The sequence below is a fragment of the Pseudophryne corroboree genome, chromosome 6, assembly GCF_028390025.1.
Source record: "Pseudophryne corroboree isolate aPseCor3 chromosome 6, aPseCor3.hap2, whole genome shotgun sequence".
NCBI classification, from domain to species: domain Eukaryota; kingdom Metazoa; phylum Chordata; class Amphibia; order Anura; family Myobatrachidae; genus Pseudophryne; species Pseudophryne corroboree.
Window position 1 is genome coordinate 341,082,349 of NC_086449.1, and position 23,819 is coordinate 341,106,167.

Sequence of the window (23,819 nt, forward strand, 5' to 3'; positions counted from 1 at the left end):
ACAGGTTCAGTGAAACCTGAGTGTTTGCGGTAGAAACAGCCCCACTTTTGGATGAAAACGGGGTTTCTGCCAGGGATTTGGTTTTGCCTGCCCTAGGCAGGCGAAACAAAATCCCAGATAAGCCGCGGCTTGCAACGGTTTATCTGGGCTAACAGTATAACCCCCAGCGAGACAATAAGCTGCAGTAATTGACCGCAGCTAATTGGATACCCCCCGTAAGTTATGTAAATTAGAATTTAAGAATCACTATCCTTGCCAAATGGATGTTTGGAACATCCTAAGATGCACAGAAAAAGTTATACCAGCAGGTAATGGGAGTATAGTGTTGTACAGTGCAAACATCTTTACATACTTTATATTGCATCATAGTATGCACATATGAAAGATATCCCTATAATGGAATACATAAAAGACAATGCCCACCAATAGTATTCAACATAGCAATGATGTCTGCTTCGCCTTGCAACGGCCACACCATTCAGGATGATCAGTCCACTGCAGAGGAGTTTGTTTCATTTCAATAACAATGATCACTTCTTCACAATTTACAGGGATATACAACAGAAAGAACTGGATGAAAAGCAGTAGATTTTTACAGTAACTAATAGTGAAAAATAAAACTGTTGCCTTTGTACATAATATTAATACAAGCTCAAGACTTTCATAAACTAGAACCTTACATATTATGACATAGGATAGTTTCCCAACTTGTACACACACTGTTCCAGGCTGAAGATCAGGCTTTGTGTACAAAAATGGCGTGTATTAATTACTGTACAATTCTTAGAGTCCCTTATGATAAATATAGCATGTATTTAGCAATCCCCTGGCATACATGTCAGTATAATGAATCGGTCGTTATACATGCACTAGCTGAGATAAGCATTTTGACTTCCATCCTAGACTGAATATTTATACTATTATGGCATTCATGTACAGCTAATACAGATTTATGTAACGTACAGTACGTATTCAAATCAGTCCATTCACACATTGTGCATAAGTGCACTCTTCCATTATATTCAATAAGTTTCATATAAGAGTATAAATCCGGTGAAATTGAATCAGCACAGTTTACAGTCTTTTAAAACATCTGCACATAAATAAAAGCTGTCACATTGCTATTTATACGTGGTTTACATACTGCCCAGTGCACTAGTTAAATATGCATAAACCAAGAGTTTTTTTTATGTTACTTTGGCTCAGGAAGAGAGCCCAGAGAATGTGTTCTGTATGCAGATTGGAGGACTGCTGACACTTGCCTGCATCCCGCACTATACAGGTGCTACCTTTCTCTGTCTTCCTACCACTCAAAGCGCCATGCAGCAGCACCAGGGGGTTAATATACAGCAGAATGTAATCCAACTCATCAGGTGACTACATTCTCTGTGACGTGGCGTGGAGTGCTTCCAGAACGCTGATGTATCCTTGTATAATGTTTTCCTCACATCCCATCAAGGTGCATAGGAAAATGAATGGAGTTTGCTTACCAATGAAAGCAGTAACATGCGCAGCCGGATGTCGCAGAGAACAGAATTCCCATATTAGCATAGAGGAATATTAGGAGATACAATTTTATACCGTTGCAATCTGCAGATAGCACTTGTAAGGAGACTTGTTCCTTGTGAGCACTGCATGCAAAAAACAATATTTCTTCTATACAAAAATAAATTGCAATATAAACTTTTAACATTTGCGTTGTGCACCAGAGACAATCAACTAAAACCCAAATTGGACAGATTCTCTCATTAATTATAAAACAAGAATATTTTGACAAGCAAATTAAAATACCACAGTGACGTAAAACATCCAGGTAGACAATTCTATGCAGAGATCAAAGTAAAAGAAACTAGCACAAGGTCTAGGGTTAATGTAAATGAAACATTGGCATATTAAAATGGGCAAGCAAATAATATATTACCAGGGCCAGCAGGATTGGTTAATTCCCAGTGATAAATTGTGCTTCTTCACCCTGTATAATGTCAGCATCTCCACCATCCATCAGAGAGCTGTTGCAATACCCCCCCAAAGCACAACAGCCCCCCTGCTACCATATACATGCCACAAATCACCCCCCCCCCCCCCTCCTCCGACATGTGTATAATAGAAGGGGGGAGGGCAGTCAGGAGTCCCATGCCATTCGTTTCCATGGTTACCCTGGGCTCAGCAAGTTGCATTTTTAAGGAGCTGCAGGCATAGTGTGGGTATGTACAGCGGAGCAGAGAGGGGGAGGGCGAGAAACACATGCAAGGAGGGCCTGTCCTGTGTGTATCAACCCCAGCAGCACCCTGTGAGAAGGCACACTGACAGCTCTTCCACAGTTCATTGAGAAGGCACACTGACAGCACTACTAATAGGATCGGTATGGCATATTTTGATGCAGCTTTTAAACTGCGCTTGCCTGCATTTCCTTCTAAGTAAGCCCATCTGATCTTCCTGCTTCATTATTTAGCATTGAATTGTTATATTTATGTTCAACTAGTCTCATTGATTGTACAGTGGTGCAGAAAATATATGTTTGTACTAAGATCCACAGTAAACTCTGCACCTACAGGTACATTAACATTTTATTTCTAAAATCAATAACATTATTTGTGGCACATACAGCTACATCTATTCAGGATAAAAGCAAGCCATGAGTTTATTACTTTAATCACTTGATTATAGCACTAAAGCTTGGCAAGTTACATTCTCCCTTCCTAGGTGACAGGAAAATGCATGGCTTGCTTCACCTTAACAATAGATCGGTAATATCACAATAATACTTTAATTGTGCTGGCAACTGACACATAATGGAGCTTAGATTTCTATGGCTCATGTACGCAAGTTCTGTCCTATTCCATTTCATATCCAATCCTTAGATACAGCCCCCCAAGTAAATAGACTCTGGTTTCTATTGGGTAAGGCACTGGTTCATACAAGAATTTCTGGTGTGGACACCACACAATGGAGCAGATTTATTAAGCCTGATGAAGTGATAAAGTGGAAGGTGATAAAGCATCAGCCAGTCAGCTCCTAACTGTCATTTTTCAAACCCAGCCTGTGACATGGCAGTTAGGAGCTGATTGGCTGGTACCTTATCACCTTCCATTTTATCACCTCAACAGGCTTAATAAATCTGCCCCAATATCCTGAGACATTCCTACTGCTTCCAACTACAGTTATGATTGTGCCATAATACTTTAGGGTAAAGAAAAACATTCTAGTTCAACAAAATGCACCTGTGTTTAAATAAAAACTCTCCATAAAATATGTCTCTACAAAAGTACAGTGGCAATTTATCAGGGTAACACCAGAACAAGTGCCCTTATGTACTACAAAAAGGTATAAACTATAATGATTTTGGTATCAAGCATCATTCTGCATTTGTAGCTGTGTATTAGGCAGATTTCTTTCATTAACTTTGATTGCCACTGGATACAACTGAAACCAATGCAGAGAACACTGCAACAAAAGCCATGAGCCACCAAGAGCTCAAGTAAAGTAGTCACACTCACAACGCACGTCATCTACTTTTCCATGTACGTTCTACCCACACTGCAAGCTTCCCAGCCTGGTAGAGTACACGTGTTTCAGCTGGGGCCCTCGGTTCCATTTAGCCATTGAAAATTGGGAACAGTTGCAGAATTGCTTGTGAAAGTTAATAAATGTCACATGCAGTTACAAAAAAAATATACATATATTTAACCTCTAATGAGCAGGGACATGTAACCCATTTGCTTTGCATGCATGTAGCATCTGCCCACCGTTTACAATCCACACAGTGATACACTGTAGTTTTGTATACAAACTGGAAGAGTTAAGAAAAATAATGGCTGTCACTCAGTGATTCCAACAGATTTTTAGGGACTTCTCTTCACTAAGCCCTAGAAAGGTTGAGCTGGCTCCTAGATTTGCCAGACTGACTCGTAAATTATACATAAATGAATCCCTCCTTAGCCAGTAAATCAGAAATGGTAATAATGTGTAGCTGACGCATGACCTTTGTCAGGAAAATGGTACATTTTACAACTCTCCAGTATCTGGAGATACCAAAGTAACAGGATTTTAATGAGTATATGTAAGTGCTGCATCCTGTGACATCATCCACTATGTACACACTACATATACTGTACTATATGCAGTAGCAAGATATAAAACATCAAATGTCAGCTTGAGCCTCACTGTAAGGAATAATACAGCAGCAAAAAGAAAATTGGATTCATTCTATTGCTTATGTATTAAACACAGATTTTATATTTCATGAACCAATAGTTCTCAAACAAGGGAATGGTTGTAAATGTTTACTGCGCTGGCTGATCATGAGAACGAATGTCATGACCCAAAGAGTCTTCCTGACCTCTGTGGAAAGAATGTGAGAAGATACCCCCCTATCACTGAACCCCTGCAGTGAGGACTGATGTGTCTGTCCATCAGTCCCTTTTACTGGCTCTCACCATAACAGTCTCATCCTGTCTCATGCAGAGCAGACTATGCAAACTCCTTCACATGAAAATTCACAGGAGAATTGGCGCCAGGCATTTCTCACAGACCCACTAGAACACATGCAAAGAACAGAAAATAAATAAAATGTAAAAAAAAACTTTCCAGTGACAGGATGGTAACATTTAATAACCAGCTTGGCTACAGTTACGCTAGAGTAGAGTAGACAAAAGAACATTTACTGTACACCTACAGTTTTGTACTCTTAAAAGTACTCAATGACACGACGACTCCTGGTACAACAGTAGCTCTTACAATGTAAAAGTGACCAAAACACAAGACTGGTTGTTAGTCACATGTGGTGCTAGGGCAACAAGGCGTGACAAAGAGTCACATTTATAGTATGAATAGAAAAGCGTATGGAACATAATATCAAGCCATTAGAAGCGTTGATGGAGGCGAAAAAACTAATTAAGCTTGCTTGAAGTTATCAATTAATAGTTCACTGAAGCAATAAAAAAAATAATGAATTAATGTTACTATGGAGAAATACATTTCTCGTTGATGAAATACTGGACACCAGAATAGCCACCTCCTGTATATATCACTCCCCAAACTCTGGACTGTTGCCTAGTAACCCTGTACCCTGACTAGCACACATGCTTTCCAGACATGCGTCCCTTATTCTTTGTTCATTTACATATGCTCATTGGTAATGTACAGAATTCTTTATTTCTCAGACATTAAATAAAACGCAATAATGTATACTGATCTACTAGCCTTAAACAAAGGGGACACAAGTCTCTTAAGTATCAACAATGGGTTTCCTTGGGTATTCTAGCAAGGACAGACCAACCCTTAAGGTGGGTACACACTTAGCGATATAGTAAAGTATATCACCCATTTCCCCCTTCCTGAGCGATATAGTTTACTATAACGCCGCCCAGTGTGTACGCAGCAGACGACGAGCGATGTGCGTCCTGCGAGTCGTTAACGACCCTCGGTCTCAGCCATGCATGCAGTTCAACTTGGACTCATCGTCCAAAGCTGCACGCTCTGGCCGGCCGCAGCATGACGTCACTGCGCACTATCACTAGCGATAATGCACAGTGTGTATGCCGGCCATAGGCCAGCCCAACCCGGGAAAGGAAACACTAGGCGACATCACTCACCGAGCACATCGCCTAGTGTGTACCCACCTTTAGAAAGCTTGATGATTCACACAAAAGAATGACAACTATGGGACTGATGATAAAGTATTGTTCTCATTGGAGAAGTGTAAAGTAATTCATAGAAAAACAGTGGCATATTGCAACCTTAGATGCCGACGATGACAGCCAAAAAAAAACAAGGGACAAATAATGCTACTCATTTCAGAGCTACCCTGGCAAGAGAGTAAATTAAAGAAAAACAAAACTAACTCTTCATGGTGACAAAACACCAATGTGTTGGGAATTCATAAATGTTGTCACTAAAGCATGTGCTAATTTTATGTAGACAAAAGTGATTAGACAAAATTGAAATGTAACCTATTGTAATAATTTTGCCTTCAGAATTCTCATTTAAAAAATGTATTTATCATTACACTAAGGACCTGGATAAAAAAACTGATGCATAAAAATTAAATCCAAACCAGGACTTTAGACAGGATTTAGCCATTATTCGCATCTAAACCCCGTTTATTTGAGTTCGTATAAAACAATGGGCACCCGAACAGAGCAACTGAATTGCTCTGATGGACGCCTGTTACTTTTGGCTTCCCGAAAAACTTTTACATCACCCCAATTTAAATACCATATAGAAGCTCACTTTTAACATCACTAGTGCATGGTGTACTGTTCTTTGGAGCTCTACCAAAATTAGAAGATATGCCACATAGTGGCAGCTTTTAATTTCTACTAAAACAATAAGGTCAAAATATAATGGTTGAGAAAAATTCACCAGCACCAAGCACTTCAGGGTATTTCTGTAAAATCTTTTCAAATCAAAGATAGCAGAGCAGGTATATAAAATAAATTAAAGGAAAAGTAACATTTAGGGCAAAATTTGGTAGGTGTTTTCATCAAATACTCTCAGTTGATACAAAATCATATGTCCAGTTCAGTGGACATCATGCAATACAAAGATCCATGCTGTAAATTCTTGTGCAATAAAATCAGTCAAATTCAGTTCACATAAGTGAGAAAGGCACACATTCTAGGTATGAAGCAAACTCAGAAGTAAATGAAAATATTTGTGTTACAAATATTGAAAGCATTTTTGTTTCTGGACAAATAAATCCATAAATAGCCATACATTTATTTATTTTTTTCAATTTAGAGAATTTTTTGTTTCTGGAAAAAAATAAGCAACATGATAAGAACAAATTGGAACCACACCAGACATTTCATTTTTCAAAAATGCAAAAAAACCTCACACAGTTGAAATACTGTTCCACAATAATAAAGCAATTATTTAAGTTGCAGATGCATGTTGTCCACTAAAGTGAACACTTGTATAAAACCGCTTTAGTTTTATAGTTAAAGAAACAACTTAGTTTTTATAAGCCCTGAAGACTAATTAACATTTTTAAAAATCTCTTGAGTTAGCTTATCATAATTCGTGCATGAAAGGGATATGTATAAAAATTAAGAACAGTAGCAGCCTTAGGGGGCGATCAAATTGTTATTATCGCGGCCACCACAAGAGGGTGCCCAACAGCAGCAATTCAATTGTTCTGCCGTTTGGGCGCCCAGCAGCTGCGGAGGACATTTTTTCCCAACAGCCTCCTGAGGTGCGGGGAAATAATATGTTGAAACTGGCCACTTTGGGTGTCCAAACGAGAGTGTTTGGACGCCCAAAGCAGTGAGTTTAGATGGGTTTAGCTGTTTTAGATGGCTAAACCCGGTTTGTTTTGGCGCAACATGCATGGGTGCCCATACACAATTGAATTGTGAGGGAATCTAAAAAGGCCCGTTTAGACAGGATTTTTAGATGCCCAGAACAATTGAATCGGCCCCATAAAATTCATCATTGACCAAAGAAGCTTGGTAAATATAAAAATAGTTGGCAGTCTTTGCCGAGCAATAAATACAGCAATGTATCGACCAGGTATAAGGGTGCCCTTATTTAATCTGTTGAAGAGCGCTATAGGATTTATTTATTTATTTATTTTTTAACACCTTTACACCTGGTGTTTCTTTAGTACTAAATAGATGAAACCAGTTGTATTTTATGATCCTGTTTAAAAAAAAAAAAAAAAAAGTCTATTTAAAACTTGTAAATTCGTAAAAAAGCCACAAATCAACGGTTTCTCCCTGAAGTCATGGGTGACAGGGAGAGGAAACAAAAGCACTGTGCACTTGGGAGGAGGGTAGGGAAGATCAAGATGCTGTTTGTTTAGCTAAACCTTTTCATTCTGCGTTTTCCATGGCAACCCAGCTATTACAGAACAGGGACATTACTCAAACTGACGAACAAGACTCCATCCGGTGACAATAAAAAAAAATCAGTGTACGCTGGGGCAGAATGCTTTCAATTCAACAAGACTTCATATATACATTTTCATTCAGCAATATTTATCATCTCCCAACAAAGCACTGTTCATATTACATGATTCAAAGCAAAGAATTATAGCTTGAAAGCAAGTTCCTCCGACAGTAACATTTTATATTCTTATATATAATTTGGCTCCTTAACAAATATGACCTGAACATATAGCAAATTACAAGGCCCATAGGACCCTTTCGCAATGGACCTATACGAATGTTCTTTCTTACAGCTCTCTGAAAAACCAAAAGGTAAGGTGGCATAAGCTGCATGTACAAAATGAGTGGGATTCTACCAGGGCCATGTTCATTTAAGGAGGTTTTTTTTAAATAGTGGGCAACCCCATTTAGAGAACTATCAATAGTTCCTGAAAAGTTTATTCTTTGGTTGCAAAATCTTACATTCTACCAGAGATCTTTTACACCCAGGTCACGAAATCAGTCATGAAGGCACTTGTAGTTCAATACGCATAATGCCTCAATCTGCTCTGGATTAAATTAAACCTTATTCCTCTAATTTTATAAGGTGGGGGGGGTGATGGAGTGGGGGTTATGCCATTCTGATCAATAGAATGGTGAATATTACCTAGCACCTATCTTTTCGCCATGTGACTGGCATAGATGAGGATTTCCTTGCTCTCTCCAAACTTCATGGGATAATAAAATGTGCTTTAATCTAGAACCCTGACTAGTTATTTTTTCAGTCTTTAATGAAGGTACTTTGCCAATTACCCCAGGCTTTAGATAATTATACCTGGAAAATGTCCCTGGACATATCCCTGTTTTTTAATATTTAATACCTGCTTTACAAAATGATTCCTTTTCTAAACTTTTATATTTCTTACAAAATACCGCAAAAAAACAGTTTAGAAAAAAATGATATTCAGCAAAGATTTTTTTATTTTTAAATTGTGAAAATGAATTGCAAAAATTGAGTGACACCAAGGGTGTAGCTACCATAGGTGCAGGGAGTACAGCTGCTATGGGGCCCAGAGCTGAGAAAGGCCCATCTTCCCTATCAAAGATACATGTGTTATATACATCTGTCCCCACTGGGTGATGCATAGAGGCACTTACTGTACAAACGTTGGCCTTGGGGACGGCAATATATTTAGTTATGCCCATGGACCTGCTCATTGGAATGTGGTATAAAATGAACAGGAGGCCATTATACTGTCACATAATATCAACTGGGGTAACCGTAGTGTGGTATAATGAGAGCTTGGGGAACTGTAATGTGGCAGAATATGAACTGTGTTGCATAATGTGTACTAGCAGCCCTACAGTGTGACAAAATGTGAACTAGGGTGCTACTATGGTTCAGAAAGTAAAACTATGGGGCACTATTATGGGGCATAACATTAACAACTGCTGTGGAGAGGTGTCTCTCCTAAAGCACTGGGACAGGGCCACTTCAAAATGATGCTATGGGGCCCACAAAGTTCTGTCTGGAGCCCCTTAGTGACACTATATAAATCTCACTCTGATGCGCCCTACACACTTGGCGATGTTGCAGGGCGATATGAACGTTCTCGTTCATTAATGAACGAGAAATTGCTCATAACGATCAGTGTTTATGCACCAACGATGAACAACGCGCGGCCCCACGCTCTGCAATGCAAGTCAATTTGGATGATATAGAGATCTATCATGGTCCAAATTGCTGCTGTCGCCCAGTGTGTAGGGCCCTTAAGGTGCAACAACTCAGTAGAAAAATGTTCCTGGTAAGTATTTTAAGATGTTGGCAAATGTGATACATAGCACAGTACAGTATTAGAAATAAACTGATTAGAAAGGATGTGAATTCATTTACAAAAATATTACAATGAATAAGAACTGGTTGCACTCAATTTGCAGTATCCAAGGTATTGTTGTGAAGCTTTATGGAAATCATTGACATAATGATGATCTACCTAATGGTACCCACACAAGTAATGATCTTTACTTCTTCAGCACGCTATTATGATATCAGGATAATTGTAAATTAGCAGGGCTGCATCTAAACGACTAAGCAATTCTTCAGTACAGGCAGTAGATTTGTAGGTTCAGAAGTGCACAGATTCATGAAGGCACAGCAAACACTATAATATTATTGTATTGAAAGAGAAATCCCAATGTATCGGATTGTAGTTCTATACAGTCGTATGAAGTCAACAAGCAAATTACAATGTGTGTGTTCATCATTAAATGTATGCTACCAATACATGGTATAGGATGTATTAAAAAGTCCCAATTCTTAAAAGGGGAACAATCTTGCTGTGTTTCTTTGTGATGATGAAGCACAGGTTTAGGAAGCTACTATTGGTATTTCCAATTGTACTGCTGACAACGGCTGCAAATCTCAGTTCAATAACTGCTGAAAAACCTTGTCTGGAGTCTGCACTCACCAATCAGGAAGTAATCAATGAAGCAAATAAACAGAACATTCCGTGCATCTTAATAGCTCCCACAGAATACACAGATTGTAGAACTTACTGATACATGTAAAAAAACAGGAACATATTTTTAAAGATACACATCTCCATTACCACCAGTTTCTCAATGCTTTGAAGTGCTGAAAAAGTGTATTAAAAACTGTATATCAATGGTCTGTATTAAGGACAAAGCAAATTAAAAATCTCTGTTATAAGTCAGTGTTTTTCTTTTAGGTCTGATGTTTTTCAAAAACACAGCAGGTTAAGAGACAAGACTGACTTATTCAAAAGGTTCTCACCCTTCCCCCAACAGATATTCAGCTGTCACTCTGCCACTACAGATTCAAGCTGGTAATTACACTACTGAACTCTCGTCTCCATTAAGGCGACAAACAGACCATGGCTAATTAATAAAATCAACAAAAACACACTTGTTAGAGGATGCATTATTATTTAGCTATTTGGCTCCTTGGCAGCGGCTCCCTCCTGACAGTAAAATAGTTAATTGACTTCTCCTCATCCATGCGTCTATCAGAGAGCAGCACAGCATCACCACATACAGCTCCCGCACTACCGTTATGGCTGGGGAAGGGACTTCAGAATACATGCACATTGCTTTCAATTCATACATTCAGCAAACATCACATTACATCTGTGAGTATTAAGGCTTCATTCCTTCTGAGCTTATGTTAAGATGACTACAAGATAATGATGGACAAAAACATTCAAATATTACTAAGAGGAATTTATACTGAAGAATGTGATCCTAAGAAGGAGTAATGCACAAAAGCAGTTACACCCCTTTTACACTCGCACTCCCGGGTCACTCCCGGGATGCGTCCCAGGATGCATTCCCGGGAGTGACCCCTTTCACACTGCACTAAGACCTGGGATGGGCCCGGGACAGCCCCATTTACACTGATCCCGGGATATCCCTATAATTCAGGTGCTGGGGGCGGAGCTGGAGGCGGAGCCAAAGGCAGTGGGGCATGAAAAGGAGAGATGGACACATTGGAGCACCCTAATCGATGGCTACCATCGATAGCCATGTAATCACTAACCATCGATGGTAAAAAATAAATAAATATATATATATATATATATATATATATATATATATATATATATATATATATATATATATATATATATATATATATATAAAAATAAAAATATATATGTGATCATCTCACATCGATGATTTTAAGCATCAGTGCTTCATTCCCGGGCAGCTCAGTCTGTTAAGCAAACTTGGGGAAGGAGGACGAGAGTCGAAGAGCCGTCATCATTATAAAGATGAGGTCTCCGGCAAGGCGAATGGGCTCTGAAAGATGACATCATCTTTTCTGAGCCCATGAAAGCTCCAATCGGAGGCCTTTTAACAGTCCCGGGTAGTGAATCCCGGGACGGGCCCTTTCACACTACCCAGCTTCCCGGGACGGTCCCGGGTTCAACCCTGCTTTAGACCTGGAATGAAATCCCGGGATGCTCGTCCCGGGAAATTGTCCCTGTACCCATTAATACCCCTTTTACACTCGCATGAAAATCCTGGGATATTGCACGTGAACGCGCATCATCCCGGGATTTTTCTCAGTGTAAATGGGTACAGGGACAATTTCCCGGGACGAGCATCCCTGGGGTTCCTGAAAGGACCATGGGGAATAGCGGCTCCGCAGGAGACAGGGCACAAAAAGTAAAGCTTTAGGATCAGGTGGTGTGCACTGGCTCCTCCCCCTATGACCCTCCTCCAAGCCTCAGTTAGGACACTGTGCCCGGACGAGCGTACACAATAAGGAAGGATTTTGAATCCCGGGTAAGACTCATACCAGCCACACCAATCACACTGTACAACCTGTGATCTGAACCCAGTTAACAGTATGATAACAGCGGAGCCTCTGAAAAGATGGCTCACAACAATAATAACCCGATTTTTGTAACTATGTACAAGTATTGCAGATAATCCGCACTTGGGATGGGCGCCCAGCATCCACTACGGACTCCGAGAAAGAGAATTATCGGTAAGTAAATTCTTATTTTCTCTATCGTCCTAGTGGATGCTGGGGTTCCTGAAAGGACCATGGGGATAATACCAAAGCTCCCAAACGGGCGGGAGAGTGCGGATGACTCTGCAGCACCGAATGAGAGAACTCCAGGTCCTCTTTAGCCAGGGTATCAAATTTGTAGGATTTTACCAACGTGTTTGCCCCTGACTAAATAGCCGCTCGGCAAAGTTGTAAAGCCGAGACCCCTCGGGCAGCCGCCCAAGATAAGCCCACCTTCCTTGTGGAATGGGCATTTACATATTTTGGCTGTGGCAGGCCTGCCACAGAATGTGCAAGCTGAATTGTATTACACATCCAACTAGCAATAGTCTGCTTAGACGCAAGAGCACCCAGTTTGTTGGGTGCATACAGGATAACAGCAAGTCAGTTTTCCTGACTCCAGCCGTCCTGGAACCTATATTTACAGGGCCCTGACAACATCTAGCAACCTGGAGTCCTCCAAGTCCCTAGTAGGCGCAAGGCACCAAAATAAGCTGGTTCAGGTGAAACACTGACACCACCTTAGGGAGAGAACTGGGGACGAGTCCGCAGCTCTGCCCTGTCCAAATGGACAACCAGATATGGGCTTTTTTGAGAAAAAAAACCACCAATTTGACACTCGCCTGGTCCAGGCCAGGGCCAAGAGCATGGTCACTTTTCATGTGAGATGCTTCAAATCCACAGATTTGACTGGTTTTAAACCAATGTGATTTGAGGAATCCCAGAACTACGTTGAGATCCCACAGTGCCACTGGAGGCACAAAAGGGGGTTGTATATGCAATACTCCCTTGACAAACTTCTGGACTTCAGGAACTGAAGCCACTTCTTTCTGGAAGAAAATCGACAGGGCCGAAATTTGAACCTTAATGGACCCCAATTTGAGGCCCATAGACACTCCTGTTTGCAGGAAATGCAGGAATCGACCGAGTTGAAATTTCTTCGTGGGGCCTTTCTGGCCTCACACCACGCAACATATTTTTTTGCCACATGTGGTGATAATGTTGTGCGGTCACCTCCTTTCTGGCTTTGACCAGGGTAGGAATGACCTCTTCCGGAATGCCTTTTTCCCTTAGGATCCGGCGTTCCACCGCCATGCCGTCAAACGCAGCTGCGGTAAGTCTTGGAACAGACATGGTACTTGCTGAAACAAGTCCCTTCTTAGCGGCAGAGGCCATAAGTCCTCTGTGAGCATCTCTTGAAGTTCCGGGTACCAAGTCCTTCTTGGCCAATCCGGAGCCATGAGTATAGTTCTTACTCCTCTACGTCTTATAAGTCTCAGTACCTTAGGTATGAGAAGCAGAGGATGGAACACATACACCGACTGGTACATCCATGGTGTTACCAGAACGTCCACAGCTATTGCCTGAGGGTCTCTTAACCTGGCGCAATACCTGTCCCGTTTTTTGTTCAGACGGGACGCCATCATGTCCACCTTTGGTATTTCCCAACGGTTTACAATCATGTGGAAAACTTCCCGATGAAGTTTCCACTCTGCCGGGTGGAGGTCGTGCCTGCTGAGGAAGTCTGCTTCCCAGTTTCCATTCCCGGAATGAAACACTGCTGACAGTGCTATCACATGATTTTCCGCCCAGCGAAAAGTCCTTGCAGTTTTTGCCATTGCCCTCCTGCTTCTTGTGCCGCCCTGTCTATTTACGTGGGCGACTGCCGTGATGTTTTTCCCACTGGATCAATACCGGCTGACCTTGAAGCAGAGGTCTTGCTAAGCTTAGAGTATTATAAATTTACCCTTAGCTCCAGTATATTTATGTGGAGAAAAGTCTCCAGACTTGATCACACTCCCTGGAAATTTTTTCCTTGTGTGACTGCTCCCCAGCCTCTCGGGCTGGCCTCCGTGGTCACCAGCATCCAATCCTGAATGCCGAATCTGCGGCCCTCTAGAAGATGAGCACTCTGTAACCACCACAGGAGACACACCCTTGTCCTTGGATATAGGGTTATCCGCTGATGCATCTGAAGATGCGATCCGGACCATTTGTCCAGCAGATCCCACTGAAAAATTCTTGCGTGAAATCTGCCGAATGGAATTGCTTCGTAGGAAGTCACCATCTTTACCAGGACCCTTGTGCAATGATGCACTGATTTTAGGAGGTTCCTGACTAGCTCGGATAACTCCCTGGTTTTCTCTTCCGGGAGAAACACCTTTTTCTGGACTGTGTCCAGAATCATCCCTAGGCACAGCAGACTTGTCGTCGGGATCAGCTGCGATTTTGGAATATTTAGAATCCACCCGTGCTGTTGTAGCAGTATCCGAGATAGTGCTACTCCGACCTCCAACTGTTCCCTGGACTTTGCCCTTATCAGGAGATCGTCCAAGTAAGGGATAATTAAGACGCCTTTTCTTCGAAGAAGAATCATCATTTCGGCCATTACCTTGGTAAAGACCCGGGGTGCCGTGGACAATCCAAACGGCAGCGTCTGAAACTGATAGTGACAGTTCTGTACCACGAACCTGAGGTACCCTTAGTGAGAAGGGCAAATTTTGGACATGGAGGTAAGCATCCCTGATGTCTCGGGACACTATATAGTCCCCTTCTTCCTGGTTCGTTATCACTGCTCTGAGTGACTCCATCTTGATTTGAACCTTTGTAAGTGTTCAAATTTTTTTAGATTTAGAATAGGTCTCACCTAGCCTTCTGGCTTCAGTACCACAATATAATGTGGAATAATACCCCTTTTCTTGTTGTAGGAGGGGTAATTTGATTATCACCTGCTGGGAATACAGCTTGTGAATTGTTTCCCATACTGCCTCCTTGTCGGAGGGAGACCTTGGTAAACCAGACTTCAGGAGCCTGCGAAGGGGAAACGTCTCGACATTCCAATCTGTACCCCTGGGATACTACATGTAGGATCCAGGGGTCCTGTACGGTCCCAGCGTCATGCTGAGAGCTTGGCAGAAGCGGTGGAACGCTTCTGTTCCTGGGAATGGGCTGCCTGCTGCAGTCTTCTTCCCTTTCCTCTATCCCTGGGCAGATATGACTCTTATAGGGACGAAAGGACTGAGGCTGAAAAGACGGTGTCTTTTTCTGCAGAGATGTGACTTAGGGTAAAAACGGTGGATTTTCCAGCAGTTGCCGTGGCCACCAGGTCCGATGGACCGACCCCAAATAACTCCTCTTCCTTTATACGGCAATACACCTTTGTGCCGTTTGGAATCTGCATCACCTGACCACTGTCGTGTCCATAAACATCTTCTGGCAGATATGGACATCGCACTTACTCTTGATGCCAGAGTGCAAATATCCCTCTGTGCATCTCGCATATATAGAAAATGCATCCTTTAAATGCTCTATAGTCAATAAAATACTGTCCCTGTCAAGGGTATCAATATTTTTAGTCAGGGAATCCGACCAAGCCACCCCAGCTCTGCACATCCAGGCTGAGGCGATCGCTGGTCGCAGTATAACACCAGTATGTGTGTATATACTTTTTATGATATTTTCCAGCCTCCTGTCAGCTGGCTCCTTGAGGACGGCCCTATCTATAGACGGTACCGCCACTTGTTTTGATAAGCGTGTGAGCGCCTTATCCACCCTAAGGGGTGTTTCCCAACGCGCCCTAACTTCTGGCGGGAAAGGGTATACCGCCCATAATTTTCTATCGGGGGGAACCCACGCATCATCACACACTTCATTTAATTTATCTGATTCAGGAAAAACTACGGTAGTTTTTTCACATCCCACATAATACCCTCTTTTGTGGTACTTGTAGTATCAGAAATATGTAACACCTCCTTCATTGCCCTTAACGTGTGGCCCTAATAAGGAATACGTTTGTTTATTCACCGTCGACACTGGATTCAGTGTCCGTGTCTGTGTCGACCGACTAAAGTAAACGGGCGTTTTAAAACCCCTGACGGTGTTTCTGAGACGTCTGGACCGGTACTAATTGTTTGTCGGCCGTCTCATGTCGTCAACCGACCTTGCAGCGTGTTGACATTATCACGTAATTCCCTAAATAAGCCATCCATTCCGGTGTCGACTCCCTAGAGAGTGACATCACCATTACAGGCAATTGCTCCGCCTCCTCACCAACATCGTCCTCATACATGTCGACACACACGTACCGACACACAGCACACACACAGGGAATGCTCTGATAGAGGACAGGACCCACTAGCCCTTTGGAGAGACAGAGGGAGAGTTTGCCAGCACACACCAAAAAACGCTATAATTATATAGGGACAACCTTATATAAGTGTTTTCCCTTATAGCATCTTTTATATATTTCTAACGCCAAATTAGTGCCCCCCCTCTCTGTTGTAACCCTGTTTCTGTAGTGCAGTGCAGGGGAGAGCCTGGGAGCCTTCCCTCCAGCCTTTCTGTGAGGGAAAATGGCGCTGTGTGCTGAGGAGATAGGCCCCGCCCCTTTTTCGGCGGGCTCGTCTCCCGCTCTTTAATGGATTCTGGCAGGGGTTAAATATCTCCATATAGCCCCCGGAGGCTATATGTGAGGTATTTTTAGCCAAAAAGGTTTTCATTTGCCTCCCAGGGCGCCCCCCTCCCAGCGCCCTGCACCCTCAGTGACTGCCGTGTGAAGTGTGCCGAGAGGAAATGGCGCACAGCTGCAGTGCTGTGCGCTACCTTAAGAAGACTGAGGAGTCTTCTGCCGCCGATTCTGGACCTCTTCTCGTTTCAGCATCTGCAAGGGGGCCGGCGGCGAGGCTCCGGTGACCATCCAGGCTGTACCTGTGATCGTCCCTCTGGAGCTAATGTCCAGTAGCCAAAGAAGCCAATCCATCCTGCACGCAGGTGAGTTCACTTCTTCTCCCCTAAGTCCCTCGTTGCAGTGATCCTGTTGCCAGCAGGACTCACTGTAAAATAAAAAACCTAAGCTAAACTTTTCTAAGCAGCTCTTTAGGAGAGCCACCTAGATTGCACCCTTCTCGGCCGGGCACAAAAATCTAACTGAGGCTTGGAGGAGGGTCATAGGGGGAGGAGCCAGTGCACACCACCTGATCCTAAAGCTTTACTTTTTGTGCCCTGTCTCCTGCGGAGCCGCTATTCCCCATGGTCCTTTCAGGAACCCCAGCATCCACTAGGACGATAGAAAAATTTTTATTTTTAATATATATATATATATATATATATATATATATATATATATATATATATATATTTTTTTTTTTTACCATCGCTGGTTAGTGATTACATGGCTATCGATGGTAGCCATCGATTAGGGTGCTTCAATGTGTCCATCTCTCCTTTTCATGCCCCACTGCCTTTGGCTCCGCCTCCAGCACCTGAATTATAGGGATATCCCGGGATCAGTGTAAATGGGGCTGTCCCGGGCCCATCCCAGGTCTTAGTGCAGTGTGAAAGGGGTCACTCCCGGGAATGCATCCTGGGACGCATCCCGAGAGTGACCCGGAAGTGCGAGTGTAAAAGGGGTATTACACTGAGAAAAATCCCGGGATAATGCGCGTTCACGTGCAATATCCCGGGATTTTCATGCGAGTGTAAAAGGGGTACTGTTACTTTCTTGTAAACCTTTTCATAAGCAGAGCAAACAGGACATGAAGTATATGTCTTGTAGCAGCAAACTGTGGTTACTGGAAGTCAGGCTCAAGCTAGACTGAGTGAGCGCTGCCTGGCAGTTACACAGTATACATTACAGAGCACTGACCTGCTCTGACATATAAAGTTCAAATAACACCAGACTCAGAAATAGGAATTCTATCCCAGGAAGGCCGCCCCACAGGTCACATCCCCATCTGTCCTCCTCCTTCCTCCCTTCCCCATGTAACATTGTCGCACACATATCCAATCTGCGCCTCCCAATATTAAAAAAAATCATAGTAGTAAAACCAAAAGCCCCACTTGTATCATGCAAAAATTAAACATTCACCAGCTTGGTTTCCTCTCCATCAGAGAATACTAACAACATAAGGCTATAGGGGAAATAAGCAATTATTTAGAAAACTTGTGATAAAACTGTAAATACACTGGCTGATATAATGACTACATGCATTTAATGTCCTAAAAGGTGTATAATATGCAGCAGCGTTATAAAGTGGGGCAAGCCTGGCACACATTGACTTGCTGGAAGTCTGTGGATTTGTATTTTGCGGGCATCTATTCTTAATTTGCATGGCACCACAATCGGTTCGCACTGTCTTACAAAGAACATAAGTAGACATTGTGCAAACCCCCCCCCCCCAAAAAAAAAAATTATGGATGGAGACAGCTTCCTGGGAACAGGAATGTAAAAGGAAGGGCAGAAGAATATGGTCCGGATTCTGACTGCATGCACTACTGGGATACGTCGACATGCATTAGGTCAACATGCATTAGGTCGACAGTCATTAGGTTGACATGCATTAAGTCGACATGGTCAATAGGTCGACATGCGGTTTAAAAAAAATCAATTTGGGGATTTTTTCATACTTAACGATCCCCGTGGACTACGATTGGAACGGTAACCTTACCTTCGCTCGCCATGCGAAGGGACACAGTGCACTAATTGGAGTTCCCCGTCACTTTACAAAGAAAACAACGCCAAAAACAGTAAAAAAAAACAAAAAACATTTTGACCTAGTACATGTTGACTTAATGACAATGTCGACCTAATGCATGTCGACCTAAGTTGTGTCTATCCAACGACCCATACCAGCACTACTGACGTCAGGTGTAGTGGAGCGTTGTTTTGAGTCACTGTACTGATTCAGGCACACAGTCTCTGAAATGTTAGTGGCTATTCAGACGCACAAACGCGCTGTGTCTTATGGAGGGTTCACTGAAAGTGGTTGTGTACAAAGAGGCCATACACAGATGTAGAATCTACACCAAGCATAGGACTGGTGCAAGTTTCCAAGGTGGAACCGAAGGACTGAGGAACGAGACGCCCTATTGTTGCTCAGAATGTCTGTCACTGGTAAGCCACAGGGGCCAGTGAAACACTATCCCCATAATGTTGGCAACGTTTAAGCATCCAGCCACCATCGGTCAATGCCTCTGTATTCTATTCCACACTACGAACAACGTTGGTAGGCGATCGGGCACATGTGCAGTGCGGCTCTGACACGTACGTACGAGAAACAAAAATTGGCCAACAGCGCAAACATCAGCGCTGCGTCCACCTCTGAATCAGGCCCTTAGTCCCCCCCACCACGGGTCTGCTTGTAAAGGGATAATTTTGTGCATAAACATTATGACACCTTGATCTGAGACTTAAAAGGGTATCTGATCCTGACACACTCCCGTTATCATGCTGATCAGCTTACATATCCTAACATTCTACCTGCAAGAAGGAAAGCTCCTGGATGTTTTTCATATAATGTCAAATATCCAACAAAGAGAATCAATCTTTTCGTTTGTATTAAGCATGTCCTAAAATGGAAACACAGGAACAAATTCAATTCCTCTGCATCTACACAATGTGCCATTCTGGAGTGGCACATCACGTCTGCCAGCATTACCAACTGGCAATGTCAGCACTACTGTTACTAACCGTTATGAGCGCAGCCAGGCATCACATCACATAGAATCATAATCCCCCCATAGAGAAGAACATCACATTCCCCCCAGCGGCAGCACTTTGTACAGAATTGAATTCCCCAGATTGGTAGGACGGGGTATGATTCTATGCTGCATGATGTGCTGCAGCTATGCCCAGTTGTGCGTATATCGTCCAGTTACAGTAGTGCTGACATCACAAGTTTTCCCCTGCAACACACAGAGGTACATGGGAAATCTGGCATTGCTGCCACTTACTACAATCACTAAGATAAGGATATATTGCACAAATATTTATCAATTATTAGCGCTACTTATTTATTATAAACAGCTAGATTTAAATGTGATGTGAACAAACTACTTTTGCTTAAATTACAAAGCCCAACTAAAATAAACAAAGTATTCTTATCTATTGCATAATAACAACGCAGGCACCTTTCATCAGCAGGTTAAATAGTACTTCAACACATATAAGCGTGACTTTACAGGCAAATCTTCAAAATGTCCCATGTTGAGAACATCACAAAAACAGATACTATGGCCCGGATTCAATTCTTATCGTGGGTCGCGAGTGCCCGCCGGCAGCCATTCAAATGCTGCTGCCGAGGGGCGCAAGAAGTTAATTTCAGCACCCTACTCCCAGGGGTGGCGAGCTGAAATGCGCGTAAAGAGACCTGTTTGGGCGCCCAAATAGACCTCTTCACACTCGCGCCCCGAGTGTAATGGGCGCGATAAGTGGGGGCAACTGAATATCGCCCCACGATCTCCTATCGCTTTAGACGGGAGATCGGGCGCGAATAAACAATTGAATTCCCCGCTTTATGCAATATTTCAAGAAAATAATGCCAAAAATAAGCTTTAAATTAAAGGGGCAAAACACATTATACAGTCTGATTTGTTTCTGATTACAACAAATACTTACAATACAAAGCTTGCTGGGAAAGCACACGGAAGGCATATATTGCACAGCCCTCTGGTTGTAAGTAAGCGCATGTGCAGCGTTTTCGCTCCTTACCAAGTTCCTTCTAGCAAGCACAATGGGACAAAGGGGCAATAAATATTTCTCTGACGTCCTCAGTGGATGCTGGGGACTCCGTATGGACCATGGGGAATAGCGGGCTCCGAAGGAGGCTGGGCACTCTAGAAAGATTTAGGACTACCTGGTGTGCACTGGCTCCTCCCACTATGACCCTCCTCCAAGCCTCAGTTAGATTTCGTGCCCGGCCGAGGTTGGATGCACACTAGGGGCTCTCCTGAGCCCTTAGAAAGAAAGTATAATTTTAGGTTTTTTTATTTTCAGTGAGACCTGCTGGCAACAGGCTCACTGCAGCGAGGGACTAAGGGGAGAAGAAGCGAACTCGCCTGCTTGCAGCCGGATTGGGCTTCTTAGGCTACTGGACACCATTAGCTCCAGAGGGATCGACCGCAGGCCCAGTCCTTGGTGTTCGGTCCCGGAGCCGTGCCGCCGTCCCCCTTACAGAGCCAGAAGCAAGAAGAGGTCCGGAAAATCGGCGGCAGAAGACATCAGTCTTCACCAAGGTAGCGCACAGCACTGCAGCTGTGCGCCATTGCTCCTCATGCACACTTCACACTCCGGTCACTGAGGGTGCAGGGCGCTTGGGGGGGGCGCCCTGAGCTGCAATAAAAACACCTTGGCTGGCAAAAATACCACAATATATAGCCCTAGAGGCTATATATGTGGTAAATTCCCCTGCCAGAATCCAGAAAAAAGCGGGAGAATAGGCCGCGGAAAAGGGGCGGAGCTATCTCCCTCAGACACACTGGCGCCATTTCTCCTTCACAGATCCGCTGGAAGGAAGCTCCCTGGCTCTCCCCTGCAGTCTACACTTCAGAACAGGGTAAAAACAGAGAGGGGGGGCACTAAATTTGGGCGCAATACATATATAATATAAAAAGCAGCTATAGGGGACATAACTTAGTTAGTCCCTGCATTATATAGCGCTCTGGTGTGTGCTGGCATACTCTCACTCTGTCCCCCCAAAGGGCTTTTGTGGGTCCTGTCCTCATTCGGAGCATTCCTTGTGTGTGTGCGGTGTGTCGGTACGGCTGTGTCGACATGTTTGATGAGGATAATGATGTGGAGGCGGAGCAGATGCCTTTAGAAGGGATGTCACCCCCTGCGGGGCAGACACCAGAGTGGATGGGCTTATGGAAAGTAATGAGTGCACGTATAGACTCCTTATATAAGAAAATCGACGACATGCCAAATGTGGGACAGCCGACTTCTCAGCTCGTGCCTGCCCAGGCGTTGCATGGGTCGTCAGGGGCTCTAAAACGCCCGCTACCTCAAGCAGACCCAGATGTCGACACGGATACTGACACCAGTGTCGACGACGATGAGTCAAACCTGATGCCCACTAAGGCCATTCACTGTATGATTGAGGCAATGAAAGAGGTGTTAAACATTTCTGATATAACTACTGGTACCACTAAAAAGGGTATTATGTTTGGAGAGAAAAAACTACCCGTAGTTTTTCCCCCATCAGATGAATTAAATGAAGTGTGTGAAGAAGCGTGGGCTTTCCCTGATAAAAAATTGGTAATTCCTAAGAAGGTACTAATGGCGTTCCCTTTCCCGCCAGAGGATAGGTCACGTTGGGAAACACCCCCTAGAGTGGATAAAGCGCTCACACGTTTGTCTAAAAAGGTGGCACTACCGTCTCCGGATACGGCCGCCCTCAAGGAACCTGCTGATAGAAAGCAGGAGGCGATCCTGAAGTCTGTATATACACACACAGGCATTATACTTAGGCCAGCTATTGCGTCAGCTTGGATGTGCAGTGCTGCCGCTGCGTGGTCAGATAAACTGTCAGAAAATATTGACACATTAGACAGAGACACGATCCTGTTAACCATAGACCATATAAAAGACTCAGTCTTATATATGAGAGATGCACAAAGGGAAATCTGCCGATTGGCATCTAAAGTAAGTGCATTGTCCATTTCTGCTAGGAGAGGCTTATGGACTCGCCAGTGGACAGGAGATGCAGATTCAAAAAAGCACATGGAAGTGTTACCATATAAGGGTGAGGAATTATTTGGGGATGGTCTCTCGGACCTAGTTTCCACAGCAACGTCTGGGAAGTCAGCATTTTTACCCCATGTCCCCTCACAGCCTAAGAAGGCGCCGTTTTATCAGGTTCAGTCCTTTCGGACCCAGAAAAACAGGCGTGGAAAAGGCGGGTCCTTTCTGTCCAGAGGCAGAGGTAGGGGAAAAAGACTGCAACAAACAGCAGGTTCCCAGGAGCAAAAGTCCTCCCCCGCTTCTTCTTCCAAGTCCGCCGCATGACGGTGGGGCTCCACAGGCGGAGCCAGGTACGGTGGGGGGCCGCCTCAAGAATTTCAGCGATCAGTGGGCTCGCTCACAGGTGGATCCCTGGATCCTTCAAATAGTATCTCAGGGGTACAAACTGGAATTCGAGGCGTCTCCACCCCACCGGTTCCTAAAATCTGCCTTGCCGATTGCTCCCTCAGACAGGGAGGCGGTGCTAGCGGCAATTCACAAGCTGTATTCCCAGCAGGTGATAATCAAGGTACCCCTACTTCAACAAGGCCGGGGTTACTATTCCACACTATTTGTGGTACCGAAACCGGACGGTTCGGTGAGACCCATTTTAAATTTGAAATCCTTGAACACATACATAAAAAAATTCAAGTTCAAGATGGAATCGCTCAGGGCGGTTATTGCGAGCCTGGACGAGGGGGATTACATGGTATCCCTGGACATCAAGGATGCTTACTTGCATGTCCCCATTTACCATCCTCACCAGGAGTACCTCAGATTTGTGGTACAGGATTGCCATTACCAATTCCAGACGCTGCCGTTTGGACTGTCCACGGCACCGAGGGTATTTACCAAGGTGATGGCGGAAATGATGATACTCCTTCGAAAAAAGGGAGTTTTAATTATCCCGTACTTG

The 23,819-nt window shown here is 43.6% G+C and overlaps 1 protein-coding gene across 12 annotated transcripts in view; it reads right to left on the minus strand.

The window, feature by feature from the left end:
* Positions 1 to 23,819, minus strand: part of NEO1 (neogenin 1) — a 243,252-nt gene that overhangs the window by 93,235 nt on the left and 126,198 nt on the right. The gene's annotated exons all lie outside the window — the stretch shown is intronic.